We start from the raw sequence: 24,314 nt of genomic DNA on the forward strand, positions 1-24,314 counted from the left end.
CTTACTCATATTTAGGAATCAAAGGACAGAAACAGATGTGCTTGACTGGTTTTCAATGACAGAAAGTTTCCAGAAAATTGCCAGTAGTTAATTGTGGAGGGAGGAACATTTAGCTTTGATAACAGTGGTAGTTTAATTTTTTACAGTATCACTAAGTGAATGATTAATGTACAGTATACTTTCCCCGATGAAAGCATTTTTTAGAATTAAAGGAACATCCCTCATTTTCCAGTATTTGAAGTCACTTGACATTTAAATAGTTTTCATAAATAAAATTAGATAATGTTAGACTAAAACTACTGTGTTCCCATCCGAATGCTGTGTTGTTAAGACTCGTGTTTCAATCTTTTCTTCTCCTTTACTCTGGGGTCTGGGAGTTCCAACAGAATACACAGTTGCTTAAAGCTTCAAATCCAAGGGATTAAAATAGAAAGTTTCTGTTCTAAGACTGTATGCACTACAGTGTCCACCTTGAAGATGACATACAATTATACAAATGAAATCACCAAGTCTTGATCACACAAAGCAGAACCCAGAAAATGTAACTTCCAGCCTCAAAGTGAAAATAGGAAATAATTTCCTTAAAGTATTAGTTTACCAAAAGTAAACTAATTGTCTGTAAATCTAAATGAACCACTAGTTGTCTGTAAATCTAAATGTTTGCCTAGCAGATTGTTCCTGCATTTTCTTCAAACCTGTTTCTGTCGCTGTATTCCTAGTTTTCTGTCAACATGATTCAAGTCACATACTGTTCTTTGTCTTCTGTTTCAACTTTAATTCATCAGAACACTAATAGATTGTCCGTTCCAGTCGTAATACAAAATGTTTTTATAAAATAAAGTCATTAAATATTAAGTACAGATTAACAGCACATTTACCTTCAAGGCTTAATTAGAATTGTTGAGCATTATGTATATTTCAACTCTTTCTTGATCAATTATTCCTGTGTGTAATACTGAGAGAAAATGAGCTGATTGTATTACATGTTTCTGAAGAAAGTATCTCTATTTGGCTTTCTACAGGAAAATCTCAGGTGCTTAAGTATTTTGACTTGTAAACTTAACTTCTGTTAAGTTCTGTATTTTTAAGGTTTATATAATTTCAGGGGTTGAATTTTGCACCCTGTATTTTGTAATCAATAGTATCAGCATAAAAAGCTCTTTGAGCTATATTTTCTTTTATTAGTGACTTATCTCTCTTGTAATTAAACAGTTTTCTCTTCCTGTTCAATGAACAATTTCCCATAAGATTGGGACATATAATATGGCCAGCCCAGTGCATTCTAAGTAATTTCGGAGTTTGTATTCCATCTCTTATTCTGAGACAGTTTAGGCAAGCCATCTCAAATATTTCTCTGATGTGATGCAGTTTTTTTAAGCTATAGTCTGTAGTGCTTTATAATTGTCTTTATAGTTTAAAATTATAGGCCAGTCTTCACTGTAATTAAAAAGAAAAAACAATTCTTTCCATCATGGTTTCAGTCTGTAATTCACATATCACCAGAGAAATTTTCTGTGAAGGTACAGAAATCTGGTATGCATCAAGTGACCTGTCTTGGTTAAAAGGATATTTATTTCAATGTAGGTTGATAGCCTGACCAAATAATAATTTATGTTGATTGTTTTAGCATAAAACTGAAGGTGCTTACAGTACAAAAATTGAGATAAACAATTGATATAGTGTTTTACAAAACCTGATGATTTAAATGTTTTTATTTAAAAAATAAATGTTTTGTAGCTACTGTATTGCAAAGTGACCTGAATTTTCTTGAAAAATACATTTTAATGTTTTCTTAACATGTACAGAGTTCTCTGGTGAATAACCAGGAGTTATAGACTATGGTCAGCCTGTTCTTGGAAGATTGTAATGTAATTGTTATTCTAAGATTAAGAATCCTGAACAGTAACAAGAGCATTCCTGTAATATCTTGCACTTGATGTGGGCAGAAACACTTAGCATGAGCTTGTTTTTTCCTTTGATGTGACCATAATATTCTTTTGATGCTTTTTACAATGTTGGCTGAGTGTCTTAGAGGAGATAGAGTAGTGGATATAAATAAACTCAGCATCAAGAATACAGGTAAGTAATAACGTCCTTTTGTTGTGGGGTTTTGTTGGCAGGGTCCATTGGTTCTTTGGGGGGGTTTGGTACTTTGAGGTTTTTTGTTAGGTTTGTGGGGGTTTTTTTTTAGGCTAATGAAGCCAGTATTTTCCTTATAATATTTTTAATACCTTTTCTGAACTTCACTCTTCCTTGATTATGTCATGGATGCATTAGCCCATTTTTCAGTTTGGAAAAGGAAGTATCCATTTGAACAGTGACAACAGGCAAGATACAGTGAAATTCAAACAGAAATATATTGAATTATATATAGAATTTGTTAGGTTGCAAGCCAAATCTTCCAAAGACATGCCTGCATTCAGCTTGTAGTGAGACTGGCTGCATAACAAATATTTATGTGGCCTGTGAGTGTCAGTATGGAGCCCAGATTGTAAGCCAAGCTGCAGAGGCAGTTTATTTTATACACAGAGTTACAATGGTAATACGAAGATTTGCGTACAAGTGTGAGGTAATGGAAAAGATCAGAGTGTAGCCAATCACTTTCTTAATGTAACTATTCAGATCACTATGGTGTATGCACTATGAGGAGCTAAGGAGACTCTGTTATATAATACTTTTTTTATACAGTTGGTGGTGCTTAAGATAGCAGTATTAGGTATTCTAAATAAGGTCCCAAGTCCTTGCCAGGATGTAGTGGAATTCTTCCTGAACAAACCAAATATGAGTCATTTAACCCATTGCTAACAGAAATCCAACATGCTTCATACAGATAGTCTGATAACATAGTTTCTTTTACCAAAATAAGTGCTTTTTCATCTAGTAAGTTGGAGAATGGAATACAGAGCTATGCCGGTAGGATGGTTTTACTTTTTATTTCACAAAATCACACGGTCATTTAGGTTGGGAAAGACCTCTGGAGATGAAACAGTCTAAGCCTCTCTGATAGAGCAGGCTGCCCAAGACCATGACCATTGAAGGTCTGGGTACTTCCACGGATGGAGACTCCACAGCTTCTCTGGGCACTCTTCCAGTGTTTGACCATCCTCACAGTAAAAACATTTGTTCATATTCAGAATGAATTTCCTGTTAATTAGAGTTTTTGGGTTGTTTTGGTTTTTTCATGTTGATTGCTTTTGGTTTTGCTTGTTTGCTTTTTGTTGGGGTTTTTTTGTTTGTTTGTTTGTGCCCATTGCCTCTCATCCTGTTGCTGGACACTGCTGAGAAGAGCCTTCCTCTCTCTAAGTAGGATGACCTCCATCAGTCTGCTGGCACCGTAACTAATGCAGAGAACTGTTGGCTGTCTGCTGTAAGGACACATTGCTGGCTTCTGTTCAGCTTCTTGTCCATCAGGATTCTCAGGTCATTTTCTGCAAAGCCGGTTTACAGATGGTTGGTCCCCAGTGTGTACTGGTGTGTGGGCTTGTTCCTCCCCAAATGCATTTCTGCTTCATGAGATTCTCTAAGCACAGTTTTCCAGCCTGTCCAGGTCTGTCTGAATGGCAGCACAACTATCTGGTGCATCAGCCACTCCTGCTATTTTAAATTGTCTGTGCATTGCTGAGAATACATCCTGTCCCGACAGCTGGGTTGGTAATGGAGGTGTTAAACCTTATCAGCTCTTCTGTCAACCCCTGGGGTACTCCACCACTGACATTTAAGTAAGTTATAATTAAAACCATCTTATATTTTATTCATACAATCTAAAATATTTTTCCTAAGTGATTTTGGTAATTGCAATTCTTCAAATGCTTTTTTTTTTCCTTTCCATTTCAAAAATAAAGACATAATGGCCATTCTCAGCTCTAGGCCTTATTGAATTGCTTCAGTAGTTGATACTTGGCATCAGGATGGCCTGAGTTCTGTGCTGCTTGATGTAACAGCTCAAATCTGTTCAAAAAATTTGCAATTTGCTTTAGAAGCAAAGTCATCAATTCACCCCAGGTGACCAAACTAATTTTCGGTCAGGTGTCACATTTGGTGTTACTTCTTTGAGCATTCATTAATATGAAGTCACATGCTCTGCGGCACTGCTAAGTGGACTTTTTAAAAATATTTGTGTTACATCTGAGAACATCAGTCTTCCCTCCCACTATATAAAGTATGCAGTTACAGGATCTGACAACTTGAATCTCTTACAGCTGCTGAAGACATTGATGAGTACTCTGATCTCTGAAGGGGAGGCAGAGAGGCCACAGCTGTGAACTCCTCGGAAGCAGAACACTGTTAGTGCTTCTCCAAAGAAAGGTGCCCAGGGCAGCCATTCCTACTGTAGCTGCTGAATTCTCCCCATGCCAGAGAATCTGCACATGTGCTGTTGTCTTCCAGCCAGCTTCAGATACACGTAGATAAGATCTTTGGTGTAGCAGTAGTCACTATGAACAGTCTAGTCATCTGAGGGCTTGCCAGTCCTTATGAAAGCAGGTGGAAGTCTGCAAATACGGGGTAAAGGAGAAAATAAACAATAGGACTGTTCATTCTGCTCACTGTTTTGCAAATCACTTGCATAATTCAAAAGTTTCTTAACATACTTTTATGGCAGAGAGAATTAGGCAATAATATTTTACAGAGACTTTTTAGTCTCTGCTGCCTTCCAGACCAAAAGTGACATTTGTGCCTTGTGCTGGATGCCATTTATTCTGCCTGGTAAATGCCGTCAGTGGTTTGGAGGATTTTATTTCCAAGCCTGATAGAGGTAGCTGTGCTAAGAAGCAAGTGAACCAAACATCAGGTGTATCTGCCAGCAGTCTAGGTAAGAGAAAGACGCATACTAGACATATATTTTCCAGTCACTTAAGTTGTATTGAGCACATGGCTCCTGGGAGTGCTGAGAGCCTTGCAGGTTATTTCCAGGGACAGGGTATTCACCCAGAGGGTGAATCCACTGCTGTTCCAGAAGTGGCCTTCATATGGTTGTATGCCTTTTTGACTCTGTCTTTAGGGACATGAGTGTGTTTCCTTCAGTGTATGTGCCACCTGAAGTGGTTAAGGCAGAAGTAACAGTGATTCTATGCCTCTTTTATCGCACTTTCATCAAAATATTAATTTTTCTCACTGTAGAACCCTGGAAGTTATTGACCGTGGTGGCTCCACTCTTGATATCAAAATTCTCATCACCAAGGCCCCAATTCCTTCTTATTTGTGATGCAGCTGCTTGATGGCTATCTTTGGGGCTAAGATACCAACACCTGAGCTTACCCACAAGAAATACTTGTTGGGCAGATACTTGTGAGCAAGGGAATAGCCTTGTCTTCCTTATTTTTGTACCTCAAATTTAATCCAACAAAAGCATATCTTTCAGGTGCCTTTTCAGGTTTGGGTGGTTTTTACTGTGGTGGTTCTTTGGTTAAGGAAATTCTATTGGTGTATTATGAAGAAAACCTGTACTGTCACCATCTATAGTTAGAAGATGCAAGGAACAGATACTATCTAAAGCATATTAAGAGTATCATAGTATGGAGTCATCAAGCTTGATCACTTTACCAAGTTAGGGAAACTCTACAGAATGAATATGTATATTCTTCAGGCCTGCAGAGTTACCATGAGGTTCTCTTTCCACAGCTGTGCAGTATATTTAGAATAAAAGTGTGCCTATCACCAATTTGTATTTTTTAAACAGAGTTCTGAATCCCTTAGAGAAAGTCAGGGACAATCATAGTGTTTGCATATCATGTGCTTGTAGATACTGAAAGCAAAGAGAGATACTCTTGGAGCTGTAAAATAGGCTCCTAGAACAGTGTTTCTCCCTTTATTTTAAAACCTTTTAACACTTTGAGGGTTTGCAGGGAAGAAGGATGGCAATGCTGTGTGTCAGGCAAGTAGAGGGGGTCTGGCTTATACGTGCTCCAACAGATATTCCTGGAGATAATTCTATGATAAAAGTATAGGATGAATATACATACAGCGAGTACTTTTCAAAAAGAGAAAATTACCCCAGATTTGTGTACAATGATGATTGTAGTACTTGTTTTAAGAAGTATTACCTGATGAATTTTTTTTGAATACTTGTGGAAGTCAGAAAAAAATGAGGCTGGGTTACAGTTGAAAAGAAGCTCAAGTATAGAAGTTTCACCTTTATTTCGTCCTTTTCCATATCATCCAATTTAAGTTTATCTTGCTGTTAACACTGAAAAATCCCAGAGATCCTGTAGTCCACAAAAACCTTCATGTGAAATAAAGTACTTAAAAATAGCAGTTCAGGCCTGACCGTGTGAAGCAGTGAGATACAGGTACTACAAGCATCTAATTCTTGTAATGCAAGCCAGTTAGTTTTTTCTCCCTGGAAAGGAGGTCAGAGGATCAAAACTGAAGAGTGTTGGTGTAAAAGATGGCAACAGGTTGGGTGTGAGTGTTGATCACAGGAGTGTAGGAAGACTGTAGAGGGATCCAGGCTGGACTTACGGGCCAAGGCCAATTGTATGAAGTTCCACAACACCAGGTGCTGGGTCCTCCCCTTGAATCACATTTCTCTCACACAGAATTTGTTTGAAGTCATACCGTTGATCCAAAGTTTCTAATTTATTTTTCCCATTTATTTCTTGGCCTATATTTGAGTCCTTCAGGTACTGAAATCTAGTTTTGTCAGTCTGGGGAAGGGCGATTGAGGAGTGTCCCCATTTCAGATAAGTTCACAGATTTTCCTCAAAACTTGTAGTTCTTGTATTTTGGACTACTGAGCAAGCATATGAATCTCTGATAAGAAAAGCAACATTTCCATCAGTTCCCCATATTTAATAAGCCTTGGCCTTTATGATTTGTATTCTGATCATGATAGTTCTTATATAATATAATAATTTACTTACAATCTTGTTCAGTGTATTAAGACTTTTGGTTCTTCCTCATCTTTACAAACATGAAAAACTAGTCTAATTAGCTCTTCTCTCTCATTGTTTTATTGTTACCATATTTGTAAATACATCTGGCCTCAATTTAGGCCCATGTCCAGGTTGCCTTATTATTTTCCTGTGTGCCTTTCTCAACTGCCCCATTTAATCTTTATATAAAATCATCCTCACTAGGGTAAGAAATCAATTTGCTACATTGAATCTTTGTCCAACAGCTTGTCTAGGTTGGTTTGTCCTCAGAGGTGTCCAGTATCAAAGAGTTAAAACCACTATATCGAAGTGTTATCAGTTCAGTGACCTTTCCCATGCCACTTTCAACAATAATTAACAGTGGTGTTTCAAGAAAGATTTAAAAAAGTTTGCCCATGTAATTGCATTGAATCGATGCAGCCAGTTTAGCTTATGCTTGGGGTTGTAAAAGTCAAGTACTTTAGGAGTTCTACAAATTGTTTTGAAGTCCAGTTAGATCTAAGCTTCTGAAAACTTTTGCTTACCTTTGAATGAAGTAAATACTATCTTATTACTTTGTGATGTTTTAGTATTTCATCTTGAAAATGCAACATTGAACAGCATCTTCTAAAATGGCTTTACTTTTCTGCAGTTTTCAGTGCAATGAGTTCAGCAGGAAAGTTTTAGTTGCAGGCAGTACAAACTGGAGATCACACCCTGGTTCCAGGGCAAGTTTGGCTTTTGATCATGGACAAGTTGCTGAATTTCTCTTTGCTTACACTGTAGCACTGGTCTGTAAGATGAGCACAAGGACTTGATCCTTTTTTGTAAAGCACTTTCAGAGCTGTGATCAAAGGCACCACATTTCAGCAGTAAACAACAGCTGCAGCAGGAAATGCCTTGACTTCACACACAAAGGGGAGCTCTAACTCAGCTTGGGAGCTGAATACACCACAGCTGTACATACTTTTCTTTCACAGCACAGATTTCTCACAAGTTAAAGTTTAACTTTGGCAAGGAACAATTCCAGTCACAACTGGTTGCAATGATTTAGCCAGTAACTGCCACATTAGGGAAATAATTACACAAAGTTTAGTGTTTGTTTTTGGTTGGGTTTTTTTCAAGATTCTCATGATTGGTCAAAGCAATTACAGCTTAGGATTGATTTCCTGGTTCATACAACAAATTTTGTTTCATTGTTCTCTCCCACCCTGAATTCGTTAGGATACTAGGTATTTTCCTTTGTCTGGATGAAAGGATCCTATTTCAACCACTTCTGATTAATACTGCTCTTACAAACTGTGTTAATTGGTTGCTCCCCATTTATGAGTGGGCAGCAAATGTGCAAATACGTCCTAAGGAATGATGTTACAGCTTATTGCCTCAAATGTCTTTTTCACCGAAGCATTATCTCTTGGAGCAGCTCCATCTTTACCTTGGAGAAGGGATTTAATAAATTAATGTGGAACATAAGGATGAGGGAGGAGAAGTGTTACTCCATCATCTAGATTTAGGCAATACAGAAATAAGTACCTGCTGTGAACTGCAAGAGTGAGCTCTGAATGGGTCTCCGGAGGCTCAGGCAATGGTACGGAAAGCCTTGGCTCACAACTGAGCTGCGGAAGTCGGGTGCCTGGAGCTGCACCGTAAATCTCATCTCCCAAAAGTACAGATCCTGCAGTAGCACACTGCAGGGGGAGAGAGTCTGTTACTGCCAGCATTTACCACCATGGTATCTCTGTGCTTTAAGGGTATAAATATGAGATAAGTCAATAAGCTTGAAAGAATGTATGGTTTGAAGCCTCCAGCTTCAAATTCCAGAGGTAAGCAGTTGGTGGAAGAACAGCATGGTAGCACCGTTCCGTGCCAAGTTTCGGCTCTTTAAACAAGCAGAAGTGCAGTGCTCTGCCCTTAAAGCTAACCACCTATAGGAGCTGAGGAGGTGTTTCTACAAAGTCTCTGCTGATTAATAGTCAGCCTTTTGTTTACCTTTACTGTTTTGATCATGCAGCCTACTGTGTTACTCTGGCTGTGACCTGCTGCTGTGTTTGTACACAAATGGTGGGGCAGTCACAGCCAGTCAGTCCCTTTTGTGTCACTGATACATTGCTTGCATTTAGAAGGGACTAAATTGCTGGTAGGGACTTCTCCGCAATACTTTTTTGACAAAAGAAAAGCAAAACTGCCAAAGCACAAGTTTTTGTCAAAGTATGTATTTGATAGCCAGTTTATCCTTGGTTCATCTCTCATATCCCAACAATTTCCTATCATCGAGAAATTATAAGCCTATTTATACAGGAAGGGGAGTCTTAAAGGAACACCTTGTATTTACCTGAGTTTTGTGCATCTCCTTGGAGTTTTTACATTAAAAGTGATTTTCCTATTTTGGAGTATTTTGAAGTCAAGTTCATCATACGAAAGCTTAAAATGGATAGATGGCCAAAGATCTGAGTCTTTTCACCTGGGAAAGTGTAATCCCAAAGAAGAATCCAATTCAAGAGAACATATTTAGGGTAGAATGCTGAAAAACAAATTCTTAACCTCACCCTTTTCTTAAGGCTAGAACTCAAATCATGGCCAGACTTCAACATATTTTTAGCTCTGTGATGGTTACAGAAAAAGATACTTCTTTTTTTCTCTGAATTACTTAGAGAGTTGATAGCTGAGCCATTGTATTGCAGCGTACAACCAATTACATTTCAGCAATAACTGCTGTTGTTCCTCTGTGCCCTCACCCTTGTGTTTGTTGTAGGATTTTAAACAATGTCATAAATGCCTTTGGAGGGAGTTTGGAAGCCTAAGATTTTCTGTATTTATTGATTTCAGTTGGTTATTCCTTGGTATGCTAGATATGCTAATTTTGGTGGATGAGGATGCTGCTTTTCTTAAGACCTACTGTAATGAACTTTCAGATGTAATTTGAATCACGTGGTTGAGAAATAATAAGTGAAAAGTGATATCTTACAAAGCCATGAACTTAAAAACAGCTACTAACAAATTCGAAGTACGCCCTCTGGTACTTCATGCAATAGATTAACTTGCTGGGAGATAAAAAAGGAAGTCAAGATGAATCTGCTCTACTTGGTGAACCTTGGAGACCGTTCAAATTATGACAACTGCAGTTGCTGGGATGTGGAAGTGCTGGGGTTTTGCTGTGGGGAAGAAAATCAACAGCCATCTTTTGGTACTCAAGTCAACAAATATAAGCAATTTCTGCCTCCTCCCCCCTGCCCCATACCTATAGTGAGCATAGCAACAGAATTTGCTTTCTATTCAAATATAAATACTCAAGATCTGTTTGCCCCTGCTGATTAGAGGGAAAATTGAACTGTAACCCATTCAATTCTCAAAGCCAGTTAGATTCCTTGTTCCTCCAGTAATCATGGAATGTGCCCAATGCCAAATTCCTCTGCTGCTTACAGTGATGAAGTTGGGAACAGCAACATCAGCTGAGGAAAAAAGTTGTCTTTGCACTTGGAAAAGTAAGGACTGTAGAACACTGAATCTTATGCTCCAGTTAATTACTGGAGCATTGGACTGTCAGGTAGGAATCCTGACAAGAAAGTAATCTATTAAGAATTGCATGAAATGATGTAGCAAAACCATAAGCAGATAAAGAAAATCAGTGTTCCTTCACTGAGCATGATTAAGAGGCATGATGATGTGTATGCAGCAATCCAGCAGAATTATTAATCAACTCACATATGCAAGTGGCATAATTAAGGAGGATAGAATTCCTTTACAAACAAAGGAGAACTCATTGGAGTTCTCCTATGAGAAAAAAAATGTTTTGTTTTTTTTTTTTTCATTTGTCATTTAAAACACACAGTGGTGTCTACCTGCTTCTTCAGTATGGTATGCTAGGATTACCAGGGGGGCTCTGTGTTTGAGCTTCCTTCACTGCAATCACAGCTGACTGAACTAGTAATCTTGTGGTTTGGGGGGGAAGTTGAAGGATGACCAAAGAAGAGAAGTTCTGCAGCATTAATTCAAGGTCTCTTCCCTGGAATTATACAGGGTGGGGGAGGTTGCAAACAAACTGGCTGGGCAAGAAATGAAGGTTGACTGGATGGAGACCCCATATGAGGGGGTGAAGCCCTACCAATCCAGACAGAAGCTGGAAGGCCACATGCTCACCGTACAGAAGGGGATGGCTCATGGGGTGGTGCTGCCTCAAGGCACCTGGCAGTCTGTCTCTGGAGCAGAGGGAAAAAGGGGTCACGTGTGAGCCTGAGTGAAGAGACCAGTTCTTTCCCTGGATCATGACTAAGGGAACTGTGTTGTGTCAGCATGGGGGATATATATTACTGCTAACCTTGTTTTTGAGCAGTACGTCTAAAGTTCCAGGAAGAAGAGGCCAAATTTTCCTGATGTGCTGCTTTAATTCCCTTTTAAAGCTTTGTCAAAGTGCCTCTTTATAAATAATTTTCTTGAGAAGTTCACTAAGTGTAAGATACCATACCCTAAATGCATGTTGCATAAATGCTCCTGGGGATGAATTGGTGTGGAAGCTCCTATTTAGAATATCTTTAAACTCCATCTCAAGGAAGAGATGGAGTCTCTATTTTAAATTTTTTTTCTAAAAATAAAAAAAAAAATTAATGGAAGAAACATAGAATTGCTACAAACATAGCCTTACAGCTCCAAAAAAGTTTTTAAAGGGCCTTCAAGTGGCTTTTGTAGCTACATAAAAATCTCTAGTTTCCTTGAAGCTCCAGTCCTGTGCTTGAGCTTTTGAGGGGAATATGAGACAAATAATTAAGGTGAAAAACTTGGCAGTTTTGCTGGAGCTGTGTAGATGTAAAAAAAAGTTGGGACTTGAATCCTGAGAAATTATTATAAACCATTTACCAACCTTCCATGGATCTTGTCAAAGCTAAGTGAGACACTTTTCCTTGCAGCATCTGTTTTGTTTTAGTCTGCCAGTTTGGTCGGGGGGCTGGGGGTGTCTCTTCTCTGAAAGAAAGCAAGTGGGGAGAGACTGGAAGACAAAGGACTAGCAGAGCAAGTAAACTGTGTAAATTCCTTTCTCAGATGTTAAGTAAAAATAATTGCCAAAATTAAAAAAAAAAAAAAAACCAAACCTTAAAACATCCCCTGGGACCCACTCAAATGATGAGTTTAATAGCTTACACTTACTAATTCTCATCAAAAGAGGCTTGGCTCACTTAAATCTGTTGCTATAGGCAAAAGGAGGAAGTACCTGCAAGCAGCATGATTTCATGCCGGAAAAAAATCCTTTTTGTCGATGTTGCAGACCATTTTTCTCTATTTTAAGAATGCTTGCGGTACAGTCGATTGCTTGTACTTTTCTAAGATTGTCAGCAGCAAGTCCTGGTATGCAAAAGGAGAGAAAGCAAGGAATTGCAGTCTGTTGCTGGAGGAGATGTGAGGTTTGGGTTCGAATTTGCGCTGTGTGGTGCCGTGCCAGCGCAGAAGTTAAGCTCAAGAGAATGACGGCAAATTCTTTTCGGGCAGGAGGTCAGACGGCCCCCTCAGGAGCCCTGCAGACCAGATGTGCCACCAGATGTGCCACCAGATGTCACCAGCGCCCCCCAGCCCGGGGACATCGGGGGACTCAGCCTGGCTGGGAAACGTGACTGGAAAACGTGTGGGCCAGGGGGGCTTGGTGTTTATCCACATCTTATAAATAAAGTTGGCTCTCGTAGGCAGAGTTATGAGTTGTTAATAAGGTAATTTTATTCTGAATTGTTAATTAATGTAATAGATTGTTATGCCTGATTTATGTAATAAGTTATGGAGTTCAATGTGCTGTAATATGAGTGTGTGCCCACTAGAGGGGGAGGCAGTGAAGTCTGAGTGAGGGAATGTTCTAGAAAGTTACCTCTTGAGATGATAACAGTAATATAGACTGTGATTGGAAGACTTTCCAGCCAATGAGGCCTCAGAATTCCAGAATGATTGGCCAGGAATGCCCCATCTTATGGACCAACCACCAGACAAAGGACCAGTCAACAAGTGGATTGAAAACACACCAATCCTGCACCTTTAGGAGACTTTAAAAGCCCCGGTGCCAAGCACCTGATGTCTTTCTAGGGTACTTTGTGGCCGGAGAAACTTCTTGTTGCACAAACTGTTTCCTCTGGCTTGTTGTGTGTGCCTTAAGCTTACCTTGGGGCCTCATCCTTTGTTCTTGGTTTTAATAAACAGGCGCTTTTTCAAAATCCTCAGCCTCCTTCCATTCTTTTTGCCTTTTACTACACACAAGCGGGCAGGTAGCGGATAAAAACCATGGCATTGCACGGAGTGAAAGCAACACGCTTGTTTTTTTTTGGAGGGTTTTGAGCGCTGCTCTCAGGTCAGATTCTGCCACGTGCTTTATCAGCTCTTGTATCTCTTCCCTAATTGTTCCCCAGGACATTGACCTGTTGAAAGTGGGATTTCCTGCATGCTTCTTCTGGGGGTCCCAGTCGTTGGTTTTTCTGGGTCTGGATTGAAGGCACTTGAGGTATTTCATGTTCGGACTCAGGTGTTTATTATTTCTTATCAGTAAAACAGTCTCACTACTGTGAATTCGGCAGCTTTTCATTAGAAGGCACAAAGGGCTAACAATCTCGTTACAAGGTCTTTTAAGACTAAGCTATCCAATTAAAAGCTGACACCTAGATTATTTTCCCTTTTAACCCAATAACTGATCCCAAAGAGCCCGCAATGTGCACTTTTCTGCCCAATTACAAAATTCCACCCAAACCCATGAAGAAGAAGAAGAAGCATGAAGAAACCCAGGACAATACCCTATGCCCTCCATCTTGCTTCCACCCACAACATACTAAAAGTCCCAAAACCTAAATTTCTCACCAAGTGATACACCTACAATACTCTCTATAATCTATTTCCCACTTTTGTGGATTCCAGTCTATCTTGAAGTCCAGGAAACTTTCTCCATGAACAAGGCTCAAAGTCAGTGCTTCCCTGGGGGTCAGGGCACCCCAGAGCAGACAGAGAAATATTCCCGGTGCCCTGGGTTTCCACACTTCTGATCATCCTGAATTGCACAGGTTCAAAAAACACTCACACACTTGGCTGCTGCTGGCTTTTACTGCTGCTGTGTGCGTGGGCACTGGTGGTGACACAGCAAGGGCAGGGAGCAAGAGTCAAAGCTCAGCAGAGAAGGGTGTGGTACAGGGGAGGTCCCCTAAACAAGTTCCTTTAGCCTTAGGTCCAGATATTAACAGTTACTTGAGGAGATGCCATGAGATGTAATTATCTCAGGTGTTCATTTAGCTTGCCTTTGATTTAAAGAGAAGCAGTCTTAGGCTTAAGGGTAGTAAAGGGATTTTAAATATGGGCAGGAATATTAAATCAAAAGTATTTTTGTTTGGAGTACCAAAAAGAGAAATGAAAATGGCAGGATTATCCTCTTTCAAAAATGTCATCATTTTCCTAAATTTTTTTGGTGAAAGTTTTTCTCTTTAGTTAAGGAGAAAGGTGTCATTTTGCTGAAGCCCCCATCTGGAACATAAGAGATATGCATTTATTTCAACTTCTTTTATGTGACTTTGTGAGCAAGGTTCAAGGAGGAGACTTAAATAGAGCATACAAGAGAGAAGAAACTTAACAAGAGTCTGTTGGAAGTCAGTGCTCAGACCCCTTTTTCCCTTTCTTGCAATGCCTTCATCTCCTGGCATAACTGGTTTGGATCATTGGTTTGTCTTCTAATATTTAGCTTCTCTTGAAGCAACAGTTGCTGTTCTTTACTTCTTTTCCACTCTACCCATAGAAAATTATCCAAAATTATCCAATGTTACTATTGTGTGGCAAAATCCAGCTTTGTGGGCTGCTTATCAGTACTTGTTACACTTTGCAGGTACCCTGTATGGCCTGGCTGTTCTCAAAGGGGTGTTTTTTCCTCTCTTTTGATTGTAGGTGATTTTCAGCCCTTTTCTAAGACTTTCACATTTGTTTCATTTTGTGGAGGTATTAGAAAAAAAATATTCTTCTTCTGCATCCTCATTTCTAGAAGGAAGATAACACAGGTACTTCATGTACATCATGATCCTAGCCTTGGGGTTTTTTTTCCAATGCTGAAGTTTCCCATGGGTGGACAGAGAAAACAGAGTACTAGCCAGTGCAGTAGATGACATGACTTTTCCTTTGTTTTTGCCTTCTTGTGTTTTTAGAAGCAGGTCAGCCTGTAGTGCCTCTGGCAGCACTTTTCTCTCACCCTTAAATTTCAAGCCAGCAATTACAGAAAGCCATGGTGATTTGAATTGGCAATGTAGCCAAAATTCCACAGCCACCCAATAAAGTAAGTTTTAATTACTTTCTGCAACTATCTAATCTTTCATTATTGCTTTTGTAAATACATTCTATGTCATTTCTCAAGAGTTAATTCTCATATACAGACATTGCATGCCTTATGTTGTTTTTCTTATGGGTCTTGAGAGCTTGAGATTGATCAGGTGCTCTTAGGAGCACGTCTGCCATCAGCAGCTAATATTGCAGTTTGCACAGAGCAGACAAACCATATAGCTAAAGCTGAAAAAGACCAGTTTTCTCAAGGTGTAATCCTTCTCTATGCAGCAGAATCGTCACTGCCAGTTTTTGCCAGATCTGGTCTCCACTGAGTGTGCCTGTGTGCAGTAACACTCTATTTCAGCAAGACTTCTGGGGGCATATGTAGCTCACACCCAAAGTTTGTCATTTTCTTGCACACATACTGTGCCTTATGTTGCCTTCTGAGGTGTTTGTAGAAAACTTGCTCTGTCTTTTGGTGTAAATGCATCATGCAAGGATGATAGCTTCATTTTAAGGCTTTTAAAGCAGGAAAACCCCCCTTAGGGTGACATTTCAGCTTCTTCATATCCAGTCTAATTTTTTCTGATTTTGCCTCTAAATTCTATTTTTCTTAGAACAGGGGCATGTTTGGATGTAATTTGCTTCTTGTGAAAGAGTTAGTTTGGATGTTTCAGCTCTTGCAGACAGGGTCCCATCAGAGAAGTCTGCCCTGCCACCTGTGCTGCCTCCCACTGTACAGAATTACAGCATTTGCTGGATGGTCCTCACTGCACATGGCTCCAAAATGTGAAAAGTTTTAAATTTCCTTCCATTATTTTCCAAATGCTGAAGACAGTCACTCTCCCATGTCTTCCATGCACTTTTATATCCCAATTCCAAGCAATTGGCTTTGTGAGGTATCTTCTGAAGTACTTTGCTGTGTGGTAACCCTGTTTTCAGTTTCTTTTATCACAGGTGCTCCTCATTGAATGTTTTCATTCTCTGCTGAAGTAGCCAACAGCCTGACACCCTTCTCCATAAGAAAGCTTATCCTTTCAGCCACTGCTTTCCCCATGAATCTGTGATACCCAGCTAAGGACTCTGTCCCATCTGACTGAACTTAGTCACAAACACACAGCCATGAAACATCAAGAGAGCTTTTCCATCACTGGACTTACAGCAATTCCTTGTCTTTTGGAAGGGAGTATTCCTGACCTTGTTTCTGCAGGAGCTGTGGTGCTGCTGGCACCGGCCCGCGGGGCGGGCAGGGATGCACCAGTCGCAGGGATGCACCAGTCGCAGGGATGCACCTGTTGCAGAGATGAGTCACTCCATGCTCCTTGAGCCCTGCTCCTCCTGCAGCTCCTCCTGCAGCTCCCCTGGCCCAGTGTGTCCCCTCCCTGCCACCCCCTGCCCACAGCCCCGGCCCTTCAGGCTGTCCCTACCGCTGTGGGAAGAGAAATGAGAAATCAGACGTGGCCTTTTTGTGCTCTCAGCGTGCAGATGCTGTTCACCTTCCCAGTCCTGATGAGTATAAAAACAATTCTTGTGTTGTTTAGTTACAAGCCAGTGGTGTGCAGAATAGTTATATGAGTGCAGTGTGTGTGCAGCAGAGGAAAATGTTTTAATAGGTTACAGAGCTGTACAATGAGCAGAATGAGTTCAGCAGCATTTAATTAACTGCATAAGTTGCAGCCTATGAAAAGAAATACAGCTTGTCTACAAGGCTTCTTTGTAAGTTACAGCACTTTATGTGTTGTAATAGGGAAATCTTTTAGACAGCTAATTAAAAATTAATCTGCCACAATATTTTTTGGAAGGGCTTGAAAATGTTTGAGTGCTAAGATTATTGAAGATGTACTGGAAGAAGAAAATAATTTTAAGGAAGTGATTTCTTTCGGGCATTCCTCAGGGGCTGCTCTGTTGAAATGCTGAAGCCCTGTAGTGTGGTTTTCCTGAGCATGGTGTTATAGATTTACATGGCATCACAGCACAGTCTTAATCTGAGAAATTAATATTCACAATAAAAAAGTGAAAAATATTTATTGTGTAAGAGTTTCATGGTTTTGCTGATGAAACACTTTGGATTTTTTTTCCTCTGAGGACGTTTTTCATCCTACTTCCATCACTACTGATATTGTCTGTGAATACAGTGAGATACACATAGCTGGAGCTGTCAGAGACACACAGAGGAAGAGCAGCATGTTATTTTCCCTGTTTGCAGAGAAATGCACAGTCTCTGATAAGAACTCTCTGCTGGAGTGAGATAATTAGCTGCAGCAAAGGTGAAGGTTTGATGGAGCACTTACTGGGGATTTGCAGAATAGTCTGTCTCTCCTTGTCCCTGATAAAAGACAAAACATTTCTCAAGGAGAGCAAACTGAGGGAAAAGGTTAGTGGATTTTTTTTCGGTCAGAAACTTGCCAGTCTCTTCTCTGAGCCCAGTTGTTCTTTTGGTCTCCACAATATTCTGGAAATTTTAAGTTATATAAACATATAACCCTGTCTAATAAGTGAAGAACTGAAGTCTGATACCATGTTTTGCCAGTGGTAGGGTCAGAGACACAGACCCACACACCAGCCTAAGGAGTAGCATATTTTACTATAATGTAAAATTGCAAACAATCACAAAAGGATAAGCTCAGCAATGCACCTAATCATTGCTACAAAAGAATTCCTATAATGATTAAGAAAGGTGCATCACCAGCTGCCCTGATACTTTAGCATCATCCAAATCTGCACATCAGCTGTGGGGGGAAGCTGTCACATAAAGGACTGGAGAACCACACCCAGGAATTGGGAAATCCTATGGTGCACCCACCTGGCAGGACACAAAGCTCCCCCATTCGCTGTGACAGTAGCTCAGCTTTTATACTGTAGAACAAACAAGCCGACATAATTTCTAATTCCATTCTTCTCTTGGCATTCTTGAAAACCCTGGCCAAGGCTCAAGGAGGAGCCAAGGGAGTTGTCTTTGATTCTATACTCTCCTGATAACCAGCCTTATCTGGTTTCTAGATATGGAGTGGTAAATACATGTTTTGCCAATAAATGAACACATATAACAATACTTTGTTAATGAGTGAATGTAGATATATAACATGTGGTTGGAAGGCTCACCTAGAGGTCAGCTTTTGCTCAGGGCCTGTTTTTCAGACCTTAGTACTTCATACCATGGCTAGGTTTTCCATAATTTGGTACTCTGATTGTAACAAAGCAGTCCTTGCTGTCCATGACCATCAGGAAGTTCAGGCCACTCTACAGTCCACCTCCACCATGCATTTTCAAAATAAAGAGCTGCAATGCTGCAGAGGCTGAAAGATGATGCAGAGTCAAATGCAGCTGGATAAGAGCAACAGCACAGTTTTTTTTATATTTGTTAAGCTCTGTGGCCATAAAACCAGCCAAAAAGATGAACTAGCCGCCTCTGCCTTCCAGCTCTGGGCTGTAGGAGCCACAGTGGGGACTGCCCATGCCATGCAGCAGCTGCACAGCTGTCTTGTCCTGCATCTATGTCAGATGCAGAGGGATGGAGACCTGGAAATACCATAAAACTCCAGCTATGACTGTTCAGTGGGCAGTGCAGGGCTGGAGTCTCCTTAATGTGGACCTTTGGAGGGCAGCAGGCAGCCAACAGGGGAAGATGTGGAAAGATGGGCTGTCACCACAAGTATGACAGGAGGAAAAAACTGACATGAAGGAGGAACACTGATTACCTGAGAAATGCTGTTTGCTTGTCAAATGAGCAAAGTCAGTACTGTAGGGGTTTCATTAAGTTTGTTTTTGACAAGGACCTTTGTTCAGATGAAACTGGTATTCCTACTGGCTGCTTTACAATAATATTCATGACTGCTTCAAAAGCCTGTGTCTGGAGATGCATGGAATCTAAATATTAGTGGTGCATTTTCACAATGGAGAATCATTAGATCTTAATGGAATTAATTTGTTTACAGACTACTAGGGCTGGCAGCTGTCACTGTGATCAGCATTTGATTGTCATCTCTGGGAAAACACAGTTTTTTCATCTCAGAGCAAGGGAGAAAATGATAGAATTGAATTTTCTTCAGGTGCAAATAAATAAAGAGATCAAATTAAACTCCATGGCTGACAGGAACATTAAAGAGTCCTGTAGCACCTTCCTCTGCCTTCCTATATCTCTGCGGCTGTCAACATGATGGGAAACGTTATTGAAATGAACAAGAGATTTGGATTATCTTTGCAGTGAGCCTACAGTGCGTTTATTGCTATCTCCTAAGATGTTTCCTATAGAATGATTTCAGACACGGTGCTTTTTTACTGACTACCTAACAGCTCTAAAGAATCACCACTTTTTACGAAGAGGCTTAAAGGTGAATATTCTCCAAACAAGTTAGTCTACATATCCTCACCAGACATCTCTTCTGTTCCCTTGATAAAAGCCCTGGCACTAAACAAACCAAGAAGAATTCTTGCCAGGCCTCCTCTGCCAGAGGCCAGCTGGAGCTCCACAGGGAGAAAGTGAGTGTTACTAAAGGGAACAGGCTGACCAGCTAATGCAGATGTGGTGACTCATGTATTGATGGTTTTATTTTGTTAAAATGGGAATGTCGTGTGTAATGATACAAAGTGTGCCTTCTTCCACCCAAAGCTAATTTAAATGAGGCCAAGAAGCAAAATCAAGATTTTGCCTGCTCAAAGTAAAATGCTCGCCTTAAAAAGGGTTCGAAGAAGCAGCAGATATTTCATTGACTTCTGTGGTGCAAGATAAAAATTGTTTTTCTAATGAAAAAAAACCCAACTAAATCTGGGTGCATTTTGTTTTCTAAACTCTTTTGTTTTCTACACAACTTGCTTGTATTATTTCAACACGAAGAATCAAAAGAGTGTTAAAGGTACCTCTTTATTTTAAGGAAAGTGATTTTAAGGACTCAGGCAGAGGTGAGAGGTGCTGTTAGAAATGCTGCAGTCAAGCTGGAGGGGGAGAGACTGACTTCATTTTTTTTTCAAGTTTCTGGATGAAACAAACTTCTGGACTCATGGGTTTATGCCACATCAAGCCTGCAGGAGCCTGTGCTGGTCTCACTGCCAGCACTGACCACTGTGCTCAGCTTGCCACTGATAGAGCAGTGGATGGGGAAATTGGAAATGGGGCAGACAATGGGGCTGTCATTCCAGGTACCAAGTGGGGAGCTGAGCTGCTCCCAGCAGCCCCTGACTTGCCTGTGGCAGTTTGCACAGAGAAGGGAGAAGAGATTTCAGGGCTCAGATGTTTGGATGCCTGCCCCCATTTCACCCCTTGCATCACCAAACCTGCTGCAGAGCCAGGGTGGACTCAGGTCTGTGCTGATGGAGAACAATTTCGCCCTCTTTACACCAGAGACAGCCCATGGCTTGCAAAACCACTTTTGCCACTGCTCACAGCCCATCTCAGCTAATGAAGGTGAGTTTTCCTAGGCTCACTAGGATTTCATCACTAGCTGAAGCTTGAAAGGGCTTGCTGAATATGGCAGGAACTAATACAAGCATTAAATGCAGAGGAAGGCTGTGGTCCCTGAAACAGGCTGGTGTTTTTATCCTGTGATTTCAGCTGAGCCACATGGTACAAGAGCACACCTATATAATGCTGTGCAGGTCTTCAGCTGCCAGAAAGGTGATTTTTCATTTGTTGTGCTATTGCTATTCCATGTAAATGCTTTCTATCTGGTTTCTTCACAGCACAAAAATTCCTTCTAGTGTGTATGAATTAATCTGGCAACAGTAGGGTCTGGCTAAGGGGAAAGTGCTGCAAAGTAGTAGTTCATGAGTCCAGTTGAAACGAGGTGGGGCTTAATGGCTTGCAGATGTGCTAATGGTGTGCAGAGTTGGCACAGCTGATGATTGACTTGAGAGTCAAGGTGTGCCAGACTTGCTGGCCTGTGTCTTGGGGTGCTTGTCTCTACTACCCTGCAAGTCCTTGGGACTGAATATTGAGAGGTCTCTGGATTTCCTGTCCCTTACTAAAGCTGGTGGGATTTACTGAGAGGTAGCAACTTTGGTCCATCCAGGACCATCCCGTGCATCCCAGGAGAAGCTATGAGGGTATTTGGGCAACTCCTCCATTGTTCCCTGTCTGAGAATTTTTGTGACTGTTCTTTGCTCATTGTTTTAAGCTGTCAAAATGTAAATTCTCTGGGTATAGGAGGGTATCAAGGGGATGTTTGTGTGCACACAGAGGCATGCATTTATGCATGCACACAAAGCTGTCTGTCAGTAGGAGTAAATACTCAGAATCTCCACAGATCTTTGATCGCTTGAAGTTCTGAGAGGTCTTCTGGCACAACACTTCAATGAATGAAAAATCCTGGTTTGCCTGTGAGCTACCTAACTCACAAACACAGGGGTGTGCTTAGCCAAAATTGTAGTGCTTGTGTCCTCCTGAGTGGGCTTTGGGGATGTGCCTGGACCAATGTGTGCTCCATACTGAGCTATACTCACTTCAGCTGCAGAGACAGAGCTGCAGAATTTCCACTGTGTGTAAGCACAATAGAAAAACATGATAAAGTGCTTGTTCCTGTTCATTTCACCTTTCCTAGCACCTTTCAGGAGCTTGTGCTAGCAGCAAATGTACAAGTCTTGTCAAAAACCTTGTAGACTTAGCCTTTAAATCATGTAGGTGCCTGCAAGGTGGGACTGGCAACCATCCAGCCCTTTTGGGGGTCATGTCAACATGTTTGTACATTGCATAGGAGAATGAATCTCAGTGGGATTGCTTAAGCATTACTGCAATGAAAATATTGAATTATAATTACAGTAACAAGCATAAAAATGCATAGATATTCTTTGACATGAAATTAGAGCTCCCGTCTTCAGTAAGCACATCATGCAACTGCTACAGCTGTACCAGTGTTTCTGTGGAGATGAGAGGGAAAATGAATATTCAACAATTGTTTTAATTAAGCTGATGTTACTGTGGAATCTCTTTTGGCTTATTCTTTGAAATGCAAATTTTTAGAAAGCAGAGAAATCAAGTGATGACAGTCAGTCATTTTCTCTGGGATGGGAGAACTTTAAAAAAAATTTAAACCCCTGTTCCCTTTATAATTTTTCTTGTCTGTGGAAATATTAATAATATTTTTTGGGGGAATGGTGTGCAGAAGTGTGCATGTGTTTGGAAGTAAAACGATTGAAACAGAATTAGAGTAATGCCAGCTGTAGGAAGACATCTAATCTTTCTTCTATCACCTTGCTGAATGCTTAAAGTTACTTTTCCTCTCAGGATCTCCCGAGACCTCACCTTGTTTTCAGCCTCAGTAAATGCACTTGCAGTCTTGAGTTTAGTCCCTCTGCTATTTTCTCCCTCTGTGTTGCTGGTGCTACGAGGGGGACAAATCCCTAGTGACACCTGGGGCTTTCTGCTCAGGGCCACCTTTCCCTGCTGGGCCTGTAAGGAGGAGCAGGGAAGCCCAGATAAAAGGGAAACTAGTGGATGTATGGAAAGGAGAGCTTGCTGAACTCCGACTTGTCCTTCATACTGAGAAGAAATGGATATGAAAACTTGAATCTTTGTCTCCTTCTGTCTGATTAGTTTCCTGTTAGCAGAGAATGTTGTTTAAATCTGAATTATACTTGATCTTAACTAATAAGCTTATATTAAAGAAGATGAACTCTGGTTTTTTTGTTGTCCCAGAGATTTAAGGAGATGTCCATCCACAATGTAAACATAATAATTGCAGTTATTAATACTGAGCTAATCAGTATTTGAACCAATCAATCAACTTTCAGTAGTGTATTATACAAAGGGACTCCAATTTGCCACAATCTGTCTTCCTGAAAGACAGAAAAATCTGTGAGACTTTTTTCCATAACATACATAGAAAATATGGTCCAAAATGGTGGCTAAAAAGGTCTTTTTTGTCATCATACTATCATTGCCTGGAGTATTGTGATACAGAATAAGGATTCATTTGGCACTAGTAATGCCTTGAGAAGGGGCTCTCTGTTCATGACAAAAAAATGGCCATTTTGGATGATCTGTGTGTGGAGGTTGCATTTCTAAGAGTTATTACTGGGTTTAGGTGCTGGGGAACAAGTTACCTTTTTATTCAAGGCCAGCCTGTTGTAAAGCAAGATGTTCCTTAAAAAGAAGGATGTCACAGTACCTTCTCAGTGTGATAGCCCTGGTACTGGAAAACAAATAAATGGGTGCTGCACAGCCTGCTGTCAGAGTAAAGGAGAGAGCAGGAGTGTGAGGAGGGACGTGCATTTTCAGGTAGTGTTGTGGTTTAGGCCCCGGGGATCCAAGGGAATATCAGGAGTGGTGTTACATCTTGGATTGTAAGCTTCTTAAGACAGCCACACTTCATTACGGGAGAATACAACCCCCCTGGGCTCTGAATCTTTTCACAAAAGTCATGTTAGTGAGGGGGAAGAAAAGAAGGTAGGGAATTAGATGGCTATTTTATGGTGTACATACAAATCCACAAGTTTTGTTTACCAATGTGAACTGAGCTATACTGTTCTGCTAGGACATAAAACTTCATGACCTTGATCGGGTTATTTTCTGCCTATTGTTCCTTCAAGGCACAGCTTTATAGAAAGGAAAGAATTTGGAAAGGCAGATGGAGACTTTGCTCTTGTGAAGAAGTTTCTGTTTCCAAAATGCTCCTTCCCACAACATCCAGAACAAGCCCTGCAGCAGACAGCTGGAGTGCCCATCCTTCTGTTGTGTGTGCAGACGTCGTGAGCTGGGGCAAAGTACTGAGGGGATTTAACTGCAAGTACAGTGTTGGCTGCAGCTGCAGTCATCCATCCACTCTGCCACCAGAAGGAGATTTTTGCTACTGGATTTGACAGAGCCTGAAAAATATTTGTCTCTTGCTCCCCAGAAGTGGGGGACTGACGGGTTTTCCTTGCCTGTCATTTCCCTCCCTCCACTTTCTCTGGGCAGGGGAATTTTCTGGATTATCACAAAAAGAACATGGAGTTTCTTTCTTCTCTCTGTGTTTTTGTTGTGTTTATGACTTCTCCACCTTTCCTAGGGCAGGGTTTGTTTAGGCATGAGCAGGCCTAGGTATTGCACCCCAGAACACAAACCAGGAGCCATTTCCAATCCTGGTAGGCAAAAGTCAACACAGAACTGGTGACCTGATAGTGACAGAAGCAGAATTCTTGTTTTGCCATTAAAACAGTGGTTAAAGATTTCAGTCCAAATCTCTTTGGGCAATTACACAGGAATTTCCTTTATTCAGTCAATCCCCCAGGGCCTCC

The 24,314-nt window shown here is 40.7% G+C and overlaps 1 long non-coding RNA gene across 4 annotated transcripts in view; it reads right to left on the reverse strand.

Annotated features, from left to right (window-relative positions):
- Nucleotides 1-1,694: 1,694 nt before the first annotated feature.
- Nucleotides 1,695-24,314, reverse strand: part of LOC132324953 (uncharacterized) — an 87,882-nt gene continuing 65,262 nt past the window's right edge. For 2 of the 4 annotated variants that reach the window (XR_009485794.1, XR_009485790.1), the window contains 3 exons: nt 12,055-12,185; nt 11,707-11,807; nt 4,553-10,003 (listed from right to left, as the gene is read on the reverse strand). This is a non-coding gene — a long non-coding RNA (uncharacterized LOC132324953). Of the gene's footprint in view, nt 4,491-4,552; nt 10,004-11,706; nt 11,808-12,054; nt 12,186-24,314 lie in introns of those variants that run through there. The other 2 variants (XR_009485793.1, XR_009485791.1) reach the window with 1 other exon arrangement.

The sequence above is a fragment of the Haemorhous mexicanus genome, chromosome 3 (genome assembly GCF_027477595.1).
Source record: "Haemorhous mexicanus isolate bHaeMex1 chromosome 3, bHaeMex1.pri, whole genome shotgun sequence".
NCBI classification, from domain to species: domain Eukaryota; kingdom Metazoa; phylum Chordata; class Aves; order Passeriformes; family Fringillidae; genus Haemorhous; species Haemorhous mexicanus.